The sequence below is a fragment of the Periplaneta americana genome, chromosome 1 (assembly GCF_040183065.1).
Source record: "Periplaneta americana isolate PAMFEO1 chromosome 1, P.americana_PAMFEO1_priV1, whole genome shotgun sequence".
Lineage (NCBI taxonomy): Eukaryota > Metazoa > Arthropoda > Insecta > Blattodea > Blattidae > Periplaneta > Periplaneta americana.
Genome location: NC_091117.1, coordinates 42,480,463 through 42,502,854, shown reverse-complemented (window position 1 = coordinate 42,502,854; position 22,392 = coordinate 42,480,463).

Below are 22,392 nucleotides of genomic sequence, written 5' to 3'. Positions count from 1 at the left end.
TTTATAGATGATCGTTATCTTGACTCAACCATGTGATGCCATCTGTTGATTCAGGAGTCTTAAGCCTCCTTAGACCAGCCGTGGCGAAAATTTGACTCACGAGCACATTGTGGCTCGCAATGATAGCTGTGCATTTCTCTTACTTCCTATCTTCACCAACCCCCACTCTCTCACTCACTGGAGTCAAACTCCGTTCCATTTGTATTTGTCTCTGTCTCTGTGGCATATCGTCGCAATGTCTCTCTCGAATACATGTACCTCTACTAAAACGGAAGTTTCAAGTAGGATGGGAGGACGCATTTTTTTGCTGCCAATATGATGAAAATATTAAATGTATGATTTGTCCAAGTATTACGTGGAAAATGGTTGTATAACATAAAACGACTTTATACTACATGTTACTGATGAAACATTGAAAGGTTAAGTGTTGTTGTTATTATTGTTATTATTATTATTATTATTATTATTATTATTATTATTATTATTATTATCTCTGTATGTCGATCCTTTTTCAGCAGATGTACGAATAATTCGGTTAGATCTTCAATTTAAACTCACAGATTTACAATGTGATGTTAAATGAAAGCTAGATGTAAGGACTTGACAAATGTTGAACTTTTCAAATCTTTGCCAAAAAATAAATATCCGTATCTTCGTTCTTTCGGTTTCTCTTTTGAAGCCATGTTCGCTACAACTTACGTTTGTGAAAAATTATTTTCAACAATGAAAATAGTAAAAACCAAACTTAGATCACGACTGACAGACAAATACCTTCGTGATCAACTACGACTGGCAATAAGTGACATAATTCCTGATTTTGAAACTTTGTCGCAGAGGCATTCTGAAGACGGTTAATTTTAGGTTGTGATAGGCTAATATGTCTTAAGTTTCATTGTTCATTTCTTTCTTCGTTACACATACTAAACATTAGTTTGTAGCCTTGTACTGTATAAAATTATATTTAAGTGCTTGACGTAAGGAAAATGAAAATCCGTTAAGAAGTCAGACAGTTGCTTCACTTCCCCTTCGGGTGTCCGCCTCCGTCCATAGGTGCTATGCACGTTGCAGGTTACACAATGGCTCGGCGCATGATCACATTTTCGCCACGGTTGCCTTAGACAGACTGATGCCATACTCAAGTCGCGATACTGCATCACACAGCATCGTTTTGTTTAAGGGGGATGATGGGTAAAATTTCCATTTTCTAAATTTTTCAAGCTACGTCTTTTAAATAATTGATTAAATAGCGATCTTACTCGTGTTAATTATGTAAGCATGTGCGGCTTACAGCTGTTTCGGTGCTATTCGACACCATCTTCAGAGCCTACTAGATCTCGGCGCTATCTCAACTTCGCTGCCTGTTATGTGGGTGCGTTCGTGTGATGAAGAGTTGTGTCAAATAGTGTGTGTGTTCTGAAATTGACCTGTGTGTTGAGAATTAGACTGGGGCGTATTTTAGTGTGTCTGTATATTTCACATTGTTCTAGTGTGTTGAGTTTTTGGTTTTTGGGTTGTAACTTATGTGTAGGATTTCTATGTCTGTATTTATGTTATTGTATGTGTGGTTAACATTAGTTATGTGTTCGGCATATGTAGATGTATTGTGTCCTCTGGTTATTGCTTTAATGTGTTCTTTGTATCGAGTTTGGAATGATCTGCCTGTCTTTCCAATGTCTTTTATTTTTTGTACACATAATCACGGTGTGATAGATAATGATGTGGTGAAGTTTTATTTCTGTGAGTCAATTAGTTTCAGAGTTAAAAAAATATATTAAAAGATTTGCATATTTCAGAACGAAATGTCACTCAATTTTTGAGTAAAATGTTTGATTTTTTTTTTTTTTTTTGCAAGACCAGTAGCATATTTGAAAAACTTCACGCATCAGTTTTCCTATACCTTTACCACAAGAGAGGGAAAACATTTTTATAACTTCTGCATACCTAGGGTGACCAGATTCACATCGATAAAAAAGAGGACACAAAGGTTCTAATAAAAGGAGGACATTGTTCGAAAAAAAGAGGACAGAAAATATGTAGTAACCTACTTTGATTTAGATTCACACCTATATTATATTTTAAATTACGTCAATATACAGTACAGATTTAAGCTTATATCACACTTAAAAGTAGCTATGTTAATAGGCTTATCTAATTTATTACAAAATAATTATGATAAAACTTAATAATAATGATTTTACAGTTAGCTACATATGAAAGTCAAGGGAACTATAATTATTAAAGAGAACAGAAAATATCTATTTATATTCAGGCTTAAGCCACCGGGTGCTTGCCCACTTGCAGTGTAAATACATACATACATACATACATTACATACATTACATACATACATTACATACACACATACATACATACATACATACACACATACATACATACATACACACATACATACATACACACATACATACATACATACATACACACACACACATACATACATACATACATACATACATACATACATACATACATACATACATACATACATACATACATACATACATACATGTCAATATCTATTTTATTACAGCATACTTATGATAAAAATAATATAAAAAGATTTTACAGTTAGCTACATATGAAAGCCATGGGAACTATAATTATTATCAAAAGAAGGTGCAAAGAGAGTTATGAACGTTAGCAAAGAAGATATTGTAAATTTTTATACTGAACAACAATGTAATTTTATTATCTCAACAATAGCTCTTCACTTTCTACACAGTAACACAGTATTCGTTAGTGCACTCCATAGACGACAATGACAATTTACTTGGACTATTACGAACAACAATGAACTGTTAATCTTAACTAATATTTACAAAGCACTATTTACAACACAGAACGGTCAGTTCTCAGTTCACAGCTCGTTTGTCTTGGCTAGTTCTTCTAGCTCAGTCACTCGCGTTCACAGAATCTCGAACCACAGACCTTCAGAGACGATCCGCTGAACTTAGAACTCAGGTCCCCCAACTGCGGTCCACTGCACTCGAACTCCGGGCTTCAGGCTCCACAGTTACGGACACAACTCAAGTCGCGCTCTGGTCTCGAAGCTGGCTTCACTGCTACACAAGACTGGCTTACTGACTGACTGACTGACTGACGTTCACTTGCGTCTTCTCTTTTATAACCAAACTATAGTTTCTCGAGAGTTCGCGAAAGATTCCACTCTCGAATAATCTGGATTTCCACTTCGACGGACTTCTGGACGATACGGGAGGGTCCGTCCCCCCCTTCACTCTGCACATAGCAGTTGCGCGCGCAACCTCCCCTCGCCTCTCCAAGCCGCGCCCCTAGTGCTCCGTGGAGCCCGTGTCGACTCACGCGCGACCTGCCCTCTTGCGGGAAGCGTGTTCGAGTCTCGAGGTGGCTGTCACAATATTCCGTCGATGCTGCTGCCACCTACTGGCAAATTACTTGAAAAAGGTGTAAAATCAGATAGTTTCAAGATATCAGGCATACAAGTTACGAAAAGGAGGACATTTCTTGATTTTTTTAAATTCCGCCCGGACCCCGGAAAAGGCCTAAAAAGGAGGACATGTCCGGACAAAAGAGGACGTCTGGTCACCCTAGGCATACCTAAAAATATAAACTTTTCATTGCCACTATAAAAATTTCATTTTCATTTAAAACAGTATTCATTGAATCATAAAACCACAGTGTATAGAACATGCAGTAAAAATTTCATGTTTCTAGCATAAAAAGTGTAAGATCCTTTACATTTCGAACCTCACGAAACGTACTGGAAAAAAAAGTGTGAGAAAGCAGCTTATGAGATTAGCAAGGAATTGAAGTTCAAGGCTGCAGCCATTTATATATTCCGTAATTTTTATGCTTTCGAGCACCCCAGAGCATTGAAACTTGCTCAACATATAAATAAGAGATTGCCGATACATTTTTTTTACAACAAAACGAAAATATGATTTTTTACTGAAAATTATCAAAATTTCACCCGTAACCCCCCTTAAACATTATTCATATTTAGAGTGACGGTGAAAAGTGGGAGTGACACGGGAGAACGCAGAGAAAACCCTCAGGGACGTATTTGTCCACCACAAATACGACTCCACCTTCATCGGAATTCGAACACGTGTCCGCAATAATAGTAAGTGAGTGCTCTACCGCAGTGGTGAGACGTAAGATATTTGTAAATATAAGCCTTTTAAGGGGTTAGGTACAGCTTACAGCAGTAACATTTTTGGAAATACAGTATTTAACATTTATTTCCTCCATTACTGTATCTTGTACAATAATGAAAACTGGTATGTTTAAAACACTGTCCTTCTGCTATACGAAAAAAATATTTTTACGATTAAAAAAATTATTTATTTATTTATTTTTTCAAAAATTCAAAACGGTGGCAGTTCACTGTGCAGTGATGAAGCGTTTCCCTCATAACTCATAAACTTGTTAACTTTTTCATGTTCTCTCTATTTTATTTTATTGCTGAAACTCATGTTTACAATATCATGCTCTTTCAACTGCATTCCTTAATAAATAAAATTCTTTTTTTGTGTGTGTGTGTGTGTTTTGTCTTAGAATAAAATACTGATATTTGACCATTTTTTTAAATGAATTTATTTTTTATCAGACAATCTATCAAAGGTAGAGAAGTGATTTTGCATCATATTGTAGATATGACATGCATAAATATATACAAAAAATTTCATCACAGAATGTTGCATATTTCTTTTAGATATGAGGGAAACGCTTCATCACTGCACAGTGAACTGCCGCCATATTAAATTTTGAAAAAGGATATATATATATATATATATTTTAAATCGTAAAAATATTTTTTTTTCATATAGCAGAAGGACACATACTAATTTTCATTATTGTACAAGATGCAGTAGTGAAGGAAAAAATTGTTGAATATTTCCAAAATTTTACTGCTGTAAGCTGTACCTAACCCGTTAAGAAAAAGTGATCACTAATGAATATTATTATTATTATTATTATTATTATTATTATTATTATTATTATTATTATATTTTATTTTATTGTGCTTTCTGGGTGAATAGAAATTGTCTTAAATGTTAGGATACATACTGTATAATTTTATTTCTATTTTCTTGTCAAAAAGTTCAATCACGGGGCCGTAAAATGACACCTGTATCAAGATTCCTACAAATGGCGAACAAAATTCTTGGTTTCGTAATCACATTAGGAAGTTGTGGCTTTATTATAACATTTATCATTTGTTGTTTCCATACAGTAAAATAAATAAAATCTTTTCTTCTGTAATATAATAATCCATTGCATCAAGATTAATACCAACAAAGGGAATTTTAGTTCGCAATGATCAGTAGTCTTCTTTTCTAGAAGGCCTACTAATTTATTACACATGGCCAGTTACATGAAATTTCACCATTTCACTTTCAGTTTTTTTATATATGGATTTTTTATGGCAATATTAATTCCCTATGTATTATAATTTCAAATACACATGGTATAATAAAATATTAAATATAAAAAGACTATCATTTATAAGAACATTTAAATCGTTTGTGAATGTGAAAGAAGTTAAGTAAAAAATTCGGTCATTTAATATTTAAATTAAGTATTGATTTCTTACACATTTCCTTCACACAACACTTCTTAACACGTTGACAAAATATGGAGTTATATATGTATATCGATGCTGGAATTGAAAGAGGTAACATACAACCCATCCTGTAGATATCTGCAAAGCAGTTCGATTGACACGAAGAATAAATTATGAATGCGACACGTTCCGTTGCTGCGAAACCTTCTGTCAGGTGTGTCTGTTATTTCGAGAGCATCTCTCATCTGAATGCTTCTATTTCACAGCTTCTGATGTAGGCCTACTATAGCAGACTCACACTTGTCATTTGTTTCCTGGACAAAATGGTGTAGCTGTGGCGCACCATTAACCCAAGGGATACATCAAAGATCTAGATTCAAAACCCGTAAGTTCTAGAGCTAACTGATGCGTTAAAACAGTGTGAGCAATTTCTGATCGCGGTATAGTGGTGGTTCACGTAATATTATTTCCTAAGGGCCACATTCTCAATGGTAGTTTAAACTCAGTGGCGGCTGATTGACTGAGGCAAGTGAGGCCGGGCCTCAGTCACTTGGCTTAACTGAAATCAAATTTTGTTTTTATGTAATGTATTAGTTATTTGAATGAAGCATATATCGCTGTAGAAGCATTTGAAAACTTTGTGATGTAGATAGACCTGTTTTGCGGTAAAATTTGTTCCTGAGGCCAGGATCGCTCATGCCGGATCTGGCTTGTGATGTATATAGACCTGTTTTGCAGTGAAATTTGTTCATGAGGCCAGGATCGTTCGTGCCGGGTCTGCTTCTGGATTTTCGTTTGTCTTCGCGGGCTTTAGACGTTGCGCTTTAAACGTTGTAACTGAGGCACAATTCGTCTGGCCTGGTCAGGTTTCACTCCTCTCAACCATGGGCCGGCCTCAAGGGTAGAGTGGGGCGAGTGTCTTCCTAAATAGGCCATAAATAACAAACATTCCAGCTCTTTGGCAGGCAGAGACCCACACTATTCTCTCCCCTTATATCTTAGTTTATGACTTAAGCGAGGGCGTTGTACTATTGTACTTCGTGTAGTGAATCTGGGTCAATGTTATGTATTTCGGGAAAATATAAACAGAAACAAATGCGAGAAATAATGCTGGTGTAGTTAATTCATTGTTAGAGTGTACTTTTTCGAGAAGAAATAATATTGAAAGAAAGGAAGTTTTAAATAAAGAGAGAGCCGACCGAGATACATACGACATCGCTGACAATTTTTCTAACAGATAAACTTAAAACGCGAGTTTCTATTGCATCCTGGTATGGGCAACATAAATGGTTAATTGGTAATGTGGTGCAAAATAAACTTCTCTGTTGGCCTTGTTCGTTGCTGTCAAGGGAAAAAAATAAAAAGAAAAGAAAGAAAGGGAAATTTCAACACATAATATTGGTTGCTTCATCACACTGAAACTATCACTGAAACTCGCAGCATAACAGCTTATTTGGTGAGTGAAATTATTATTTTTCATTAGTAATAATAATAATAATAATAATAATAATAATAATAATACAGTAATAATGATATTAATAATATAACAACAATAATAATTAATATCATAAATAAACATTTTCTATCGGAGGCACTTAAACTAGTTGCATCTGGCCTCACCGAGGATTTGGATCACCGGCCGCTACTGTTTAAACTCCTCGAAATTTAATCCATTGTTTATATTATTTTTCAACACTTCTTTGAAGGTATATTAGTTTAAACTATTGCTTAAACATGAGCCGTTCAGAGCAGAAGTGGTGTAAGTCAGAAATGGGTAATGAGTAGGGACCGGATTTTTATGTAATATCAAGGTGTGAAATATGTACATATTTATGTAAGAAAAATAAGCTGAATATGTATCAAAATATGTAAAATTATGAAAATATTTAATATCAATATTTGCGCTGGCTTGTATTGTTAAGCCTAGATATTTGTAGTCTGATATAATTTTTAATTTTCTGTTCTTCTTGACGATTTCTACTGTTTCTGGTGCTCTTCCGCCGTTTCTGAGTATCATTTCTGTCTTGTCCACATTTATATCAAATTTGTTTTTATTGCATCATTTTACCATGATGTTTATTGTTTCTTTTAACTAACTTTGTAAGATCTTTAGACCCTACTACCACAGTCTACTGTATACAGTCACGAAGCTTGAGTTTTGAGGGTGCTAGAAACAATAGACTGTGACGGTACTATTTTGCATTGCCTGTAATGAGGCGATATTAGCGATCCTAGTGGTGAGCAACTATCTAATGTTTGCATATTTACTGCGTATTGACCTTCGCGACTGTATATACTAGACTGTACTACTACTATGTCATCCGCGTATGAGATTATTCCCGCCTTGATTTTTACTATACAGAGTAGTTGTATGAGAAATGTTGTCTTTTGTTCATTCATATTTACAGTGGTACAAAGGGGTGAGTGTCTCTTTTACTTCCTGGAACTTAGATGTTTTGTTTCGTCCCGAAATATATCCTTTCTCGGGTAGGTAAAAAGGCTTATTTCAAATCGTAAACTTCCCAGCAGCAGTTTTCTTTTTCCTTTTAAAGAAGTAAAAATGAATAAAACCCTTAATATGTAAATTTATGTAATACCAAGCCATAATATGTAAAGTGGGCTAAATATGTAAAAATATGTCGTATCAAATTTTAATATATTAATGGTAATTACAAGATTCGCAAAGATTTGTTACTTATATACGGTTAGGTTGAAAGGAATATAATATGTAATTACATAAAAATCCGGTCCCTAGTAATGAGGGTTAAAGTAAACATTCTGTAAAATACAGCGCAAAGTAGCAATTAATATTCAATTTATTTAAACTATTAGTAGTCAGTGGACAGCAAGGACACATTAATTGCTTCGAAATGTGTCACTGTTGTCAAAATGCAAATGTATTACATTGCTGTAAAATATTTTAGCTTGTGAAACAGGATGAAAGTGTGAAATGTTGAGTTATAATAAGGTACCTAAGTTGAGTTTTGTAAAAATTTCAGAAATGGATATGTTGAGTTTTGTGAAAACTTTGTATAATGAGGCAATGGAAAATGTTGAGTTTTGTGACATTATGAGCACTGCATCATTTTCCTCTAATTACAATTGACTAGAATCCGTCAAAACCCGCAATTCGAAAAAAAATGGCGTTTGTTGTGTTTTTTTTAAACGGTTCTCAATTGGAAAAGCATCCGACAGAAACTGACCTATACGGCCTATGCTGTATGTTTCACTGAGACACATTTTAATTAATCGAACTAGTTTCTTGGGAATACTAAATTCAATAAGAATATCATATAAAGCTTCTCTCTTAACCGAGTCATATGCCTTTTTGAAATCTATGAATAATTGATGTACTGTGCTCTTATACTCCCATTTTTCCTCCAATATCTGTCGAATACAAAAAAATCTGATAGTCGATCTATTACGCCTAAAACCACACTAATGATCCCCAATAATTTCATCTACATTTGGAGTTAATCTTCTCAAAAGAATATTGGACAAAATTTTGTACGTCAACAAAAGCGGTATTCAATTCAATTCACTTCAATTTATTTGGCCATTAGACATACAGTTTTAGGCTTCGTCAGAATACATTGAAAAACATATAAATACATTTTTAAAAGACACTAATAAAAGAAACAATAAAATTTAAATAATACAATGAAAACATGAAATAATTTGAAACTTTTAAATTAAAGAAAACTAACTAAATTGCAATTAAACTTATTTATTAAAATACAATTTCATACAAATTTGTGTTGAAAAACTCAGCAACAGAATAAAAAGGATTATTTAATAACCAATTGTAAAATCTAGTTTTGAAGCTATTGATTGGTAATTTATAATATTGACTTGGGAGCTTATTATGTAATTTCATCCCCATAATTAAAAAGTTTGTGTTGCTCTTGGGTAATCTACAATACGGAATATTAATTTGTTCACTATTCCTAGAAAGTTATTACGGTTAGTCTTGTCCCCCTTCTTAAAGATACTGTAGGAGTCCATAAATTGTACCTTCATTGTTCTGATACAATTTCCTTTTTTCCAAATAGTCACGAATATTATTAGCGACATATCTTTCTTTTTATTTCAATAGCTCGGTACGGCCCGGTCACTAGCAGCAAGCACAGCCGGAGCTGCTATTGCACATGCATTCTCCACTTTTTCCTAAAATTGTTTTATTCTAACTCCTCTGTAAGTGCCTTCAGTTTCAGCATAACCTTTCCATTCACTCCGTATATTACGTAGCTCTTGAATAAGTGCCAGGATTCGATACCTGATCTCCTCTGATGAGCGGATGTTAACTAACCGACTGAACTACAGATTTTCATATCGAAGCTGAAGAAGGCCACGAAATACTTCTGTTAGAAGAGCTAGCCTTCTTAATGATCGTTTTGTCCTTCTAGCAAGACGATTTATTGAGACTGGAAGCAATAAAGGGATGGTAGAGCGATAGCTGTTGGTCCTCCGCAAGAACTCGCAGTGCAGGCACCAATATGTCCGATCAATAGCACGTCTGCCCCAGCATATGGGTGTCCTGCCCTCCACCATGTGTGCTCACTCTCAGGGGTGCCGTGAGCGCTCTCCATATTTATTTATCCGTTTGCTTATGCAGTTGGATTTGAAGACTTCGCAGTTCCTGGACATAATGGTGACAATGCTAACTGGACTCCTATTTTAAGAGCAGTAAATTAAGAATAATCAACGTATTAGGACGTAATTATGTAAAAGGGATCCAACCCACATAAATTAGATATTGAGATTTTTAAATTAAAAGTTTACCAATATTTTGAAGTAGATTTTTTATACAGCTGTATCAGGAGATGCGTTGTGTTATTTTTGTAAAATACATACATAATGACCATTCCTCAGCTTCCTGGTAACATTATCTAAAAAAAAAAAAAAAAATCACGATTTTGTGGGTTAGTTCCCATTCACAATACTGCATCCATTTATTAGTTATAAAATCATACAAAATAAATGGATGCACTGAATTATTTACTCAAAACACGCTAATATTTAATTAAAATGTTGTTACATGCATACAAGCAAGCATAGTATGCATATGACTGTACAACAAAACTTATTATATATAGCGATTTAACATAGGAAATAAATTAATGTATGTAAATACTTTCACACAAAAATTGTGTAAGAAAAAATATTAAGGGTGTTATGCATAGACATTTCGCTAGTCCAAGCTACGAGCGTGCTAAACTAGCCCCGGCTATCGAGGCATTACTTGTACAGGATTCATATCATATCATATCGCTAACAATGGTTTATGAATACGAAAAACGTTAGTTCGCTGATCATCCACCGGAAGCCCGCGCTAAGAATGTCTATGAATATAGCTCTAAGGGACTAAAAATACATCTAAACGAACAACTATTTTATTTTCTTAAAAAGTTCAGAGGAATTAATTAATTAATTAAATATATGTACTTATATATTAATTCTTTGTTAGGAGTGTTCCACTTTTCAGCGGTATCCTCTAATATCATTTTCACTCGGTAGAGGGGAGTACACTCAGCCAGTTGCGATACTTCTTGAAGACACGACCGGCGAGTCACTGAAGGTGAGATGACACACGAGATTAAGTGATAGGAATGGGAAGGAGATGAGTCGTGGTCTTCTAGTAAGTTGGTACACTGGATTCCACCAATGACGTCTCGTTCTTTAGTCGTACTAACAACTAAGCTACGTCCTTTATCCCTCACCCCTTCCGTGCACGTGTGGCTTGACTCGCCTATATTGTGTTTTCCGGTCTTCAATGGTGTTTAAGCTAGAGTAGCACCTGCAGCGTTATCACAAATTGATACTCGTTACGATGTATACCTTATTTTATTTCATGGAGTGCAGTTTCATGGAAAAGACTTTGCCGACAGATCTTCTACTACCCACTACTAATTGGTTGTCATAAATAAATGTCTTCCTTACTGTGACGGAAATCTTGTCTTCTCCTGTTAGTAACCAACCACAACCTTCGTTCAGAAGAATTGACAGGTTCCCCTCAAATCCACGTGGAGGCAGAGTTGTCGCATCTTTTCCGAATTCCAAGAATCCCGTCAGTTTCACTGCATAATTTCGAGGGTCACCAGGATTGTGGCAACTGTGCAATGTTGGGACGAGGGGACAGGATGGAATTGTCAGAGTTGTTTGTGTAGGAAGTCATAAATCTGTAAGTGGGTGTTCAAAGGAGCCACCGAACTGCACTCCTTGAAATACGAGTAAAATAAGGTATATATGCCAACATTTAAGAGGTACACTGCTCATAGGAATGGCTATTTCTGTGTCTTATATACATACTAATTAGCAGGGAAAGGATTTATATGTAAATACATATTTACTTATAAAGCTAATATAATTTATATTTTGCATTATCTTTATGTTTCACAATGTGTAGGGTTGAAAAATCCTACTTTTATTTTCCATATTTTTCCATATTTTAGAGTTTAGTACATATTTTCGTTAATTTCCATATATTTTCCATATTTCATATAAAACAGTCCATATTATATTAGGTTTAACAATAAAACAAAACAAAATTCCATTAACTTTTAAAAATACATTTCAACAATAGAGATTTAAACACATGTTCAGTAATCCCTTTAACATCAGAGTTATTTGAAAATTAGCAGTCCTATCAACAATGGGAAAGTAAGTTACAAAACTGTATTAATTTAATTTAAAATTTTTAACAGACTTCAGTTGTGCAGCTCAACAGTTAAATGCCAGTCAGAGTACACATAGGTTCAGTTTTGTAAATCATACTATAAAGACGGTAAATATGCCAAAAGTACGTCATTCAGTCAATTTAAAATCAAAACTAACAAGTTACATTTCAGAATTTAAAGAAGATGGTTTATCAACTGACAATAAAATATTATTTTGTAATTTGTGTCAGTGTGCAGTATCATCTACACAAAAGTTCCTGGTGCAACAACACATTACAACTAGTAAACATCAGGCCAACAAACAACTAAATTCCAAGCAGAGACAATTGTTTTTAACACAACCAACAACATCGAATGTAAGATCTGAGTTTAACATCGACCTGTGCCGTTCTCTCATCTCTGCTGATATTCCTCTCTACAAACTAAAGAATAAGGTCTTCAGGGAATTCCTTGAAAAATATACTCAACATACAATCCCGGATGAGTCAACACTTAGGAAGACGTATGCTCCATCCATCTACGATGAGACAATACAGAAGATAAGAGATGAAATTAAAGATAGTTCAATTTGGGTTTCCATTGATGAGACTCCCGACAAAGAAGGTAGACTTGTTGGTAATGTAGTTATCGGTTTGTTAAGTGAACAATATTCTGAACGAATTCTTTTACATTGTGATGTTCTAGAAAAGTGCAATAACAAAACTATAGTTAAACTGTTCAACGAAGCTATGGGTATCCTGTGGCCAAAGGGTATTATGTACGATAATGTGTTATTCTTTATTAGCGATGCTGCCCCTTATATGGTCAAAGCTGGACAAGCATTATCTGTTGTATATCCTAAATTGACTCATTTTACTTGTGTGGCGCATGCATTTCATCGTGTGGCAGAAGTGGTCAGAGACAATTTCCCTAAAGTAGATTTGTTGATTTCATCAGTGAAAAAAGTATTTCTCAAAGCTCCCAGTAGAGTTAACGTGTTGAAAGAAATGTACCCTGAAATTCCATTGCCACCAAAGCCAATTTTAACTAGATGGGGTACATGGCTAGAAGCAGTTGAATATTATGCCGAACATATAGACTCTATTAACAATGTTCTCCTCTAAGATGCAGTCTCAATTGATACTGCGAAAACAGTTACCTGTGACATAAGTGTGAAGAATGACTTAGCTCACATTCAGCATACATTTTCATGCATCATAAAAACGCTCAAAAGTCTCCAAAATAGGCACCTTTCACTATCTGAAAGTTTTGAAATTATAAATAGTACTGTGGAACAACTGAATCGTGGTAGAGGTAAAGTTGCAGATGCAGTAAGAGCTAAGGTGGACACTGTACTTTCAAAAAACCCTGGATATGAAGAACTACAAAAGGTTGTTGCTGTGATGAGTGGTGAATCAACAGTGAAGATTAACTTGGACTTATCCCCAGCAGACATTGTGAAATTGAATTATGTACCAGTTACTTCTTGTGACGTCGAACGCTCTTTTAGTCAGTATAAATCTATCCTCAGAGACAATAGAAGAAGATTCACTTTTCAGCACTTGAAAGAAATGTTTGTAACCTATTGTTATGGTAACAGACAATAAAAATTGTGTTTTGTTGAAACTACATTGGAAGATAAGGTACGTCCATTATATTTTTTGTTTAGTTTGATTAAAATGTACCAATATTTAACGTACATAGTCATTTTTTTATAATTTTAAGTCCATATTTAATTCCATATTTTGGTAAAAATCCATATTTAATTCCATATTTTGGTAAAAATAACTACATATATATTTACATATTTCATATATTTTTAGTCCATATAAATCCGTTCCCTGCTAATTAGCATAGCAGTGAGAGGGGATGAAGTACTAAATATAAATAACTTCAAAACGTGACGGAATTAATGGAATAGATTGTACTATTCTAGCATTCGCCTGCAGACTTAGGAACCACGAAAAACCCACGTCAAGATAGCTGGTACCTGGGATCAAACCCTGGACATCCCGAATACAAACCACATAAATTAGTATTAGTCACTACATCACCGTGTATTTAGTTACACAAATGCCTAAATTAATGCAGAAATATGCATGTATAGTACTGGCAAAGAAAAAAAAACCAACCGACCCTTGTAGCTGATTTCAGAGCCTTGTTCACAGTGACAACAAGATAGACTGGTAACTAAGACTTTCGTGGTTCGAATCCTGCCTGGGAAGGAAACTTTTTTTGTTTCTTATTCAAATTTATTCCCAATACTTTTGAATTGCAGCGATATTTTAGTATTTAATTAACTTATTATTCCCAGAACATGAATTTTACAGCTGATTTTCTAATGGCTTTCGAAATGGGCTACGTCAGCAGTCGAAACTACAACAATTTCAATAGATTACTCGCTATCTTGTGAATGCGAGCGTGACATGCGCAGGGGCTCATTTCCGGGACTTTGATTGCTCCGTCGATCCGGCTTTTTGCTACTACTGTACATATGCCGGGTGTTTCAGAATTCGACCGAAGGAATTTAAGGGCTTGTGAAGGGTTCCTAGGTAACTATTTTGAGATAGGGAACTAGGGTTCTGTGGGTTCAAACTTGCACGTAATGGCGTGAAATATTTTTGGGCCAGTACGCCACTGATTGAATCTGTACGTGGCATAGAGGTACATTTGTATCGGATTTTTTTTTTTTTTTACTTAAGGTATGTAACTTTAAACTCGTGTTGTAACATTAAAAAACCAGCTCTAGTCATTTTGTAATTTACATAATAATGATTAATGACTGTTTAGAAATGTGAAGAAAGAATGTATTTGAGAAATGCATATACATTACTTTGGCAAGTTATGGATTTCATACAATTTAAACATTAAAATGGCACAAAAATGTGTGAAAATAATAACACAACACAAAAAGGTCATGAACTCGTCACCTATGCAACCAAAGGCCAGCGAGCTTCAAACAAATTGGCCTACCTAATCGAGTTTCATAGGAGTTCAATACGACTGATTTCTAAAGTGAACTGTAAAGATCCAATTGCTAGTATTCTACAGTACACTCTTACAGAAAGCGTAGTAAATAAATACAATACGTATTCCGTTGGTTCAGAAAATAAAGAATTCAGAGAATTCATCAATAAAACAAGAGGTGTTGGGGTTAAAAAGAACTACCACGATGGAACTTCAAAGTAGCCTACTATACCTTTTGGCCGAAGGTCTGATACGTTATCAGTATCATACTGATAATCCTCTTCTAAAATATGTAAAATAATGAAAAAGAATTAGGGTGAAACAAAAAGCAGTGGAGTGGCGTACCGTCTGATTATTTGCCGGCAATTTTACAGATTCTGTACCAGAAGCATTTTGAAAATATATTTTCTGAACGTGACGTAATTTGAGAAATGGAATAAAGGGGTTGTCAGTGTCGCCAACACCTCTCACATAATTCTACACACCTAATCTAACAAGCTAACTTTTCATATAATACTAAACACCTAACCAAAGCTAACTTAACCTGTCACATAATACACAGATAATCTAACCTAGTCTAACATGTCATACAATACTACATACCAGTAGTAACATTCCTTAAGTTTATTATAATCTAATTCGCAAATGTTGCCGTCCCTGCTATACGCCGTTTCGGGAGCCATCTATATATAGAGTGATTCACGAGGATTTACCGTCACTTACGGAGCTTATTTCCGAAGACATTCTAAGTAAAAATATCATATAAACATTTGTCCTAATTTCAATATTTTTAAAGAAAAATTACTAATTTGAAGTTTTTTGTAAAATACCTTTTTTCTTCAGTTTTACGGGTAAAACAATATTACACATAGAGAATGAACTATCCAGAACTATCATTTCTTTAATTGGCTAGTGTTCTGAAGCTAAAAATGTGTTATCAGTTGCTTTGTACAGATTTTGTTTTTCAATTTTTAACTAAAAGTGACATCATTCTTACGTACTTATCGCAAAAATTGTTACAAATCATACGACTTTAGAAACTCGATTTTTTTTACAGTTTATTTATACATCCTAATGTACAGTCTTGAAGAATTTACAAGAGTGGCATGATTTGTGACATTTGTTGTGATAAATGCGTAAGAAAATGTAATTTTGTAGTCAAAAATCGAAGAAAAAAATCTGTACGAAGTAATTATGGAATTCACAACACATTTTTAGCTTCAGAATTTTGGCAAATTTAAGAAATGATACTCCTGAATAGTTCAATCTTTAGGTGTTATATTCTTTTACCCTTAAAACTAAATAATAATGGTATTTTAGAAACAATTTCAAATTAGTGTAACTCTGAAAATAGAGATTAGGACAAATGTTTATATGACATTTTTTGCTCAGAATGTCTTTGGAAATAAGCTTCGTAAGGGACGGTAAATCCTCGTGAATCACCCTGTATATAGTGTAAAAAATTTGACATGTGTTGTTGCTGTGATAAACGTATTGCGAATTGGTTTACAGCGCCACATTGGCAATAATAAAAGTGTGCAATATTCGTTTAAAGTGGCGCGCAGATACTCTACCTTGAATGAATTCTGAAACAGCTTGTATAAGTATGGAAAGAAACAACACACACAATCACGTACAGGAACAAGACAAAGTGGTCTATACCTTTGCGTCATTACGTCTAGAATACTGAACTACAGAAAGGAGCACAAGAATAAGAAGAAGCTGGTAGATTCAGACATTTAGGAAGCACAACTCTAGAAAATGATTATTTATTCCGGTGCTGTGAGATCTGAGGCACGCATACCGTATGTGCAGTCCTATAACTGAGTCATCTTAATAAGACAGGTACTACAGAAGAATCCAGGAGAGTCTGGATAAAGTTCCCCATTACAACGTTGAGCCACATGATTCACTTTACTGGAAATACTTAACCTACATAGATAAATGCGGTCGGTCCTCTGCGGATGCGTCATCTGAATCGTTACCGGGCAGTGCAGCCAGTTTCATCTCCGGAGCTATCGTGGGGAACAGGGTTTAGCGTGCCTTTTTCTTGGAATCATCAAGATTGCTCTTCCTCCTTAACCAGAAAGTTCCGGCAAATAGCGAAAAAGATTTCATACAAAGTTGGTCTTGTGAACTGTGCAAAGAGGCCAGGAGAGAACAGTTACAGAGTTTAGGGGCCACTATAGGACTGAGTTTCGAAATTTCTACAATTTGAATCCGATTTCTTTCATTTTTTTAAACTGTTTATTAGATGCTTTAAGAATAAGATGTATGCAAATTTTCAGCTCAATCGGACTGTAATTTCGAAGTTAATTTTAAATGCAAATTAATGATATACAGTACAGTCCCGATTATCTGGACTTCCGTGTTATCCGGATCGCTTTTTTTTAAATATATTAGCGTACGTATATACAGTACTGAACAATAACAAAGTTTTTTTAATAGTACATTATGCAACGAGGCTATAATGGTAGTAATTAAGACGCGAGTATGTTTGTTTATGAAACGAGCGCAAGCGAGTTTCATAATTTTCATACGAGCGTCTTAATTACCATTATAAGCAAGTTTCATACCACTTTTTATGCTCGACCATATTTCTAATTTGAAATTATTCGTAACTATTCATGTTATGGTTATGTAAGTGAAGAGCGAAACTGACCTGAATTGTGAGATGTGCGCAGACGCGAAAGTATTGATTTTTTCTGAGGAACGAATGTGTCATTGACCTTGATATAATCTAGAGAATAACATGAACATTAGGCTTGATATAACTTGGAAATTGACTTAGAATTGAAAAAACGAGATGACAAATTGAATTTATTTGAATATTATTTACAATTAACGCTAATTATTATAGTAACAGAACATAACCTTCTGCGACAGTATTGGATTTCCAGCCTCCGTGACTTTTCGCTAATTGTCTTTCGATTGCACATCCGAGAATAATCGATACTTGCGGTTTCATAATGGTACAATGGTGATTTTTCATTGGCTGAACAACTGAATTATAATGAATAGGTGTACTTTAATGAGGTGCATTAAAGGGCTACTACCAGGTGTATAATTACTACATTTCGGCATGGTCGAGCATAAAGTCAATTATATACTCTACTGTAGGCCTATTATGAATAAAAACTAGTTTACTATGTGGGTCTAAAGGTTTTTTTAGTAGGTTGTTTTACAACGCTTTATCAACTTCTTAGGTTATTTAGCGTCTGAGTGAGATGAAGGTGATAGTGCCGGTGAAATGAACCCGGGGTCCAGCACTGAAAGTTACCCAGCGTTTGCTCATATTGGGTTGAGGGAAAACCCCGGAAAAACCTCAACCAGGTAACTTGCCCCGACCGGGAATCGAAGCCGGGCCACCTGGTTTCACGGCCAGACGCGCTAGCTGCTACTCCACAGGTGTGGATCCTACATGTTAGGAACGTCTTTCTACATTACTGGGTCCGAACTTTGTCCTTCTCAGATTACAGGATCAAAAATCACATAACGCTCTCATCCTCCGTATTATCCGGACTTCTGCTTATTCGAACTGCCCTCGATCCATACAGTCCGGATAATCGGAACTCTACTATACCTAATTAAAATGTTCCATGCGCATTACACTGTTATGCCTGTTTGTATGTTATTATTATTATTATTATTATTATTATATTGGGTTATTTTACGACGCTGTATCAACATCTAGGTTATTTAGCGTCTGAATGAAATGAAGGTGATAATACCGGTGAAATGAGTCCGGGGTCCAGCACCGAAAGTTACCCAGCATTTGCTCATATTAGGTTGAGGGAAAACCCCGGAAAAAACCTCAACCAGGTAACTTGCCTCGACGGAATTCGAACCCGGGCCACCTGGTTTCGCGGCCAGACGCGCTGACCGTTACTCCTTAGGTGTGGACGTTTGCATGTTAGGTTAGGGTATATGTTGTAACATGTTTTGTATGTACCACTTTCATATTAATCTGTAGTAGTGCTGCTGATCGATCAAAATATTTAATCGATTACCTATTTGAATTTAATCGATTAATCGATAGATTAATCGAGTTTTGATCGAGTTGAAAAAATGTTTTAATATACTGTAATACACAATTATTGTTAAATTTAACTTGTTTTCGGTGATAAGCAAATTAAGTAATTAAATGTTAACTGATCTGTATATATTGTACGGTATCGTTATATTACAAAACAACTATTTTAATTACTTACTAACATATTTATTATGAGGCTTATAATTTATTGTGTCAATTTCTCCGGGAATTTTTGAGACAAACATAAATAACAAAAAGTATGAAGACTCACTGTTTCATCCATGATTTTAAACATGTGAGTGCGTTCACAAGCTCCGAATTAAATGCCGCTCTACGTTTAGTAACAATGTTTCCTGCATCACTAAACACGAAAAAAAAAAAAAAAACTTTTTTTCTGTCAAGCACTTCCCCACGATCGTTTAATTTAAATCCAAACGTTTCACCGAGTTTACCTCTCATATTCTCATATGGCATAATGGAGTTTACACTTTTCACAGAAAACTGATTTTTTTTTCTTTATCACACTACACACACAACCTTAATATACAGACTAAGTACAGAAACTGCAACTGCAAAAGTACAGCGGTCAAAACAGAAGACTGGCCCCTATTGTAATCGAATTACCAGATTTTAGAAGGTAGTTACGCTCTCACTTGCATATAGTGTAGACATGGCTATTTTATAAGGGATGAGGGGGACAAATCCCAGAAAAGTATGTATTTTATATGCTAGGAAGATGAGCTGACAAGGTGGAAGTTTCCTTGGAAAACCATAAAACTTGGAATAAGGGTTTGGCATTGTGTTTCAACTTTCAATAGAGGTAGACTAGGTCACTGTCCTCATATCTCCATTTCTTTCTGAAGTATATGTGCAAAGATTTTCCCTACGCTACCTGGTTTACAGTTACAAAATAACAGTACTCTTGTGCTTTTAAGTAAGCAATTCCCGAGAGAAAAATAGTGCCGGAATTTTTAGTATGAGTTTATATTAACAAAATAAGAATTAATATCAACTACAACCGATTAATTTTAATCGACTCGATTATTCGATTAAATATTTTGATCGATTAATCTACCAACAGAAATTGATCGATTAATCGATTAAATCCTACAACACTAATCTGTAACTTATGATTTTATGGACAGTAGTTGGATTTAATCATAGGTGAGGAGGTCAAACCTACAAAGTAGGACCTGTTTTGTAAAGCACGTACGGCCAAAAACCCCTGCACTGAATTTAAGGGCTAATTCTGATAGTGTAATGCATTTGTATGTATAATATTGCTGAATAATTCCACATGCTTAACAATATGCTGCTTAAAAACTTTCCTCATCATTCACATTGCTAGCAAATGTTCTCACAAGAAATCTAAAGAACAAAGATCTGGTGAGGGATGTTACCAGGTAACAGATCCATCACGGCGTATCCATTAACCACGAGAAACATTATCAAGATGGCGGCGAACTTTTGTAGGAAATCAGTCGGTATCTCAGCGAGTATAAACGACATTTTTCGCCTTATGTTCAAATATATATTACAGATATACAGTCTTCACGAGTGTATGTTCTGAAAAAGATGTCCAAAATGTGAACAGTCCACTTCAGTACGGGCTTGGACACGGTCTGTATTGACCGGCGTACATGATTCAATACTCCTAGTATTCGAGGAATGGCTGTACGTGCTTCAACAATACCCTGTTTAAAAAGTTTCTACATCATTTACTGGGCTAGCAAATGTCGTCACAAGAAGTCTAAAGAATTAAGATCTAGTGAGGAGCGATATGAAATAACAGGCACCACAAGGACAAATCCTCAGTGGCGTATACTGGTTTAAGGGCCTGGGCTACCACTGACCCTATTATTACACAAAATATATTTTAAAGTCCCTATAATAAAATTTCTTACCTATTTATATATGAATTTCAGACGTCTTGAATGGGACGAAAATACTTTGATGACTTCGTCATTGAAATTACAGTTGGACCGCTTGCGAAGTTTCTGTAGAAATGACTTTTCAATGGACATCAGCGCTAAGCCGGATAAACGTTCTTGTGTATGAGTTGATCTACAGTAGGATTTTATTCTCTTCAACGCAGAAAATGTCCTTTCTACCGATGCTGACGTAGCTGGTATTGTCACAATTAATGTTGCCAATTTAAGGACTTCAGGAATAACTTGGTTCAGCTGGTTTTCATATATGGCAGATAATATTTCATGGATAGGTTTGTTCGAAAAATCAAAGACCTCTGCTGAATATATTACACTTAATTCATTTTTCAAACGTAATTGATCAAAGTGACTGTTATAGGACTGAAATAATTTGTTTAGTGCCTCATTCGGGAAGTTTTCTCTATAAGCAGAAAATTTTTGAGAATCTAGAAGATATGTGAACTGAAGCTTTCCATAATCAGAAAATCTGTCAGTAATTTTCATGTGCATACGATCTAGTATGCTGTAGTACAGCTGCCTGCATTTCAATTCATCATCTCCTTTTCTTCGCTTTAATGGTGGTTCCATTGTATTGGCTGAAGAATTTTCATTTTCCATATTACTCCATATGGACGGAAACCCACTACGTCTGAACTCGAATATAGTATTTTTTAACTTTGATACCTCTTGCAAGCAGTATGCTATGTCTAGACTTTTTGTCTGAAGAATATTGTAAAGCACATCTGTATGTGCGAACACTCTAGCATAGACTTCAAGAAGAAATATATTCTGAAACTGTGTGAAAAAATACAAATATCCTTGAGCCTGCACAATTAAATCATCATCCCAGTTTTCTTCAGAGTCATTACAAATGATATTTTCAAAGAAAGCAGTCAGTTGTTCTCTGTATTCCTTTACTGTATTTACAAGCCGAGATGTAAAATTCCATCTAGTTGGTGCTACTTTTGGGAGTTTCTTTTTCATAAATTCCTTGAGTTTTTCTGATCTTTTAGGAGATGATGAGAAAAATGCAGCTAAACCCGACAGTGTTCTGAAAAAAAAAAATGCGGCATTCTGGAATGGATGAAGTAGTTTGTTGCAAAACTAAATTGAGAACATGGCTGTAACAATGGACAAATAGTGCTTGAGGATACTTTCCTTGAACTTTTGTTTTTAAGCCATTAATATTTCCCGCCATAACTGAAGCACCATCGTATGTCTGAGCAATTAACTTATTGCCGA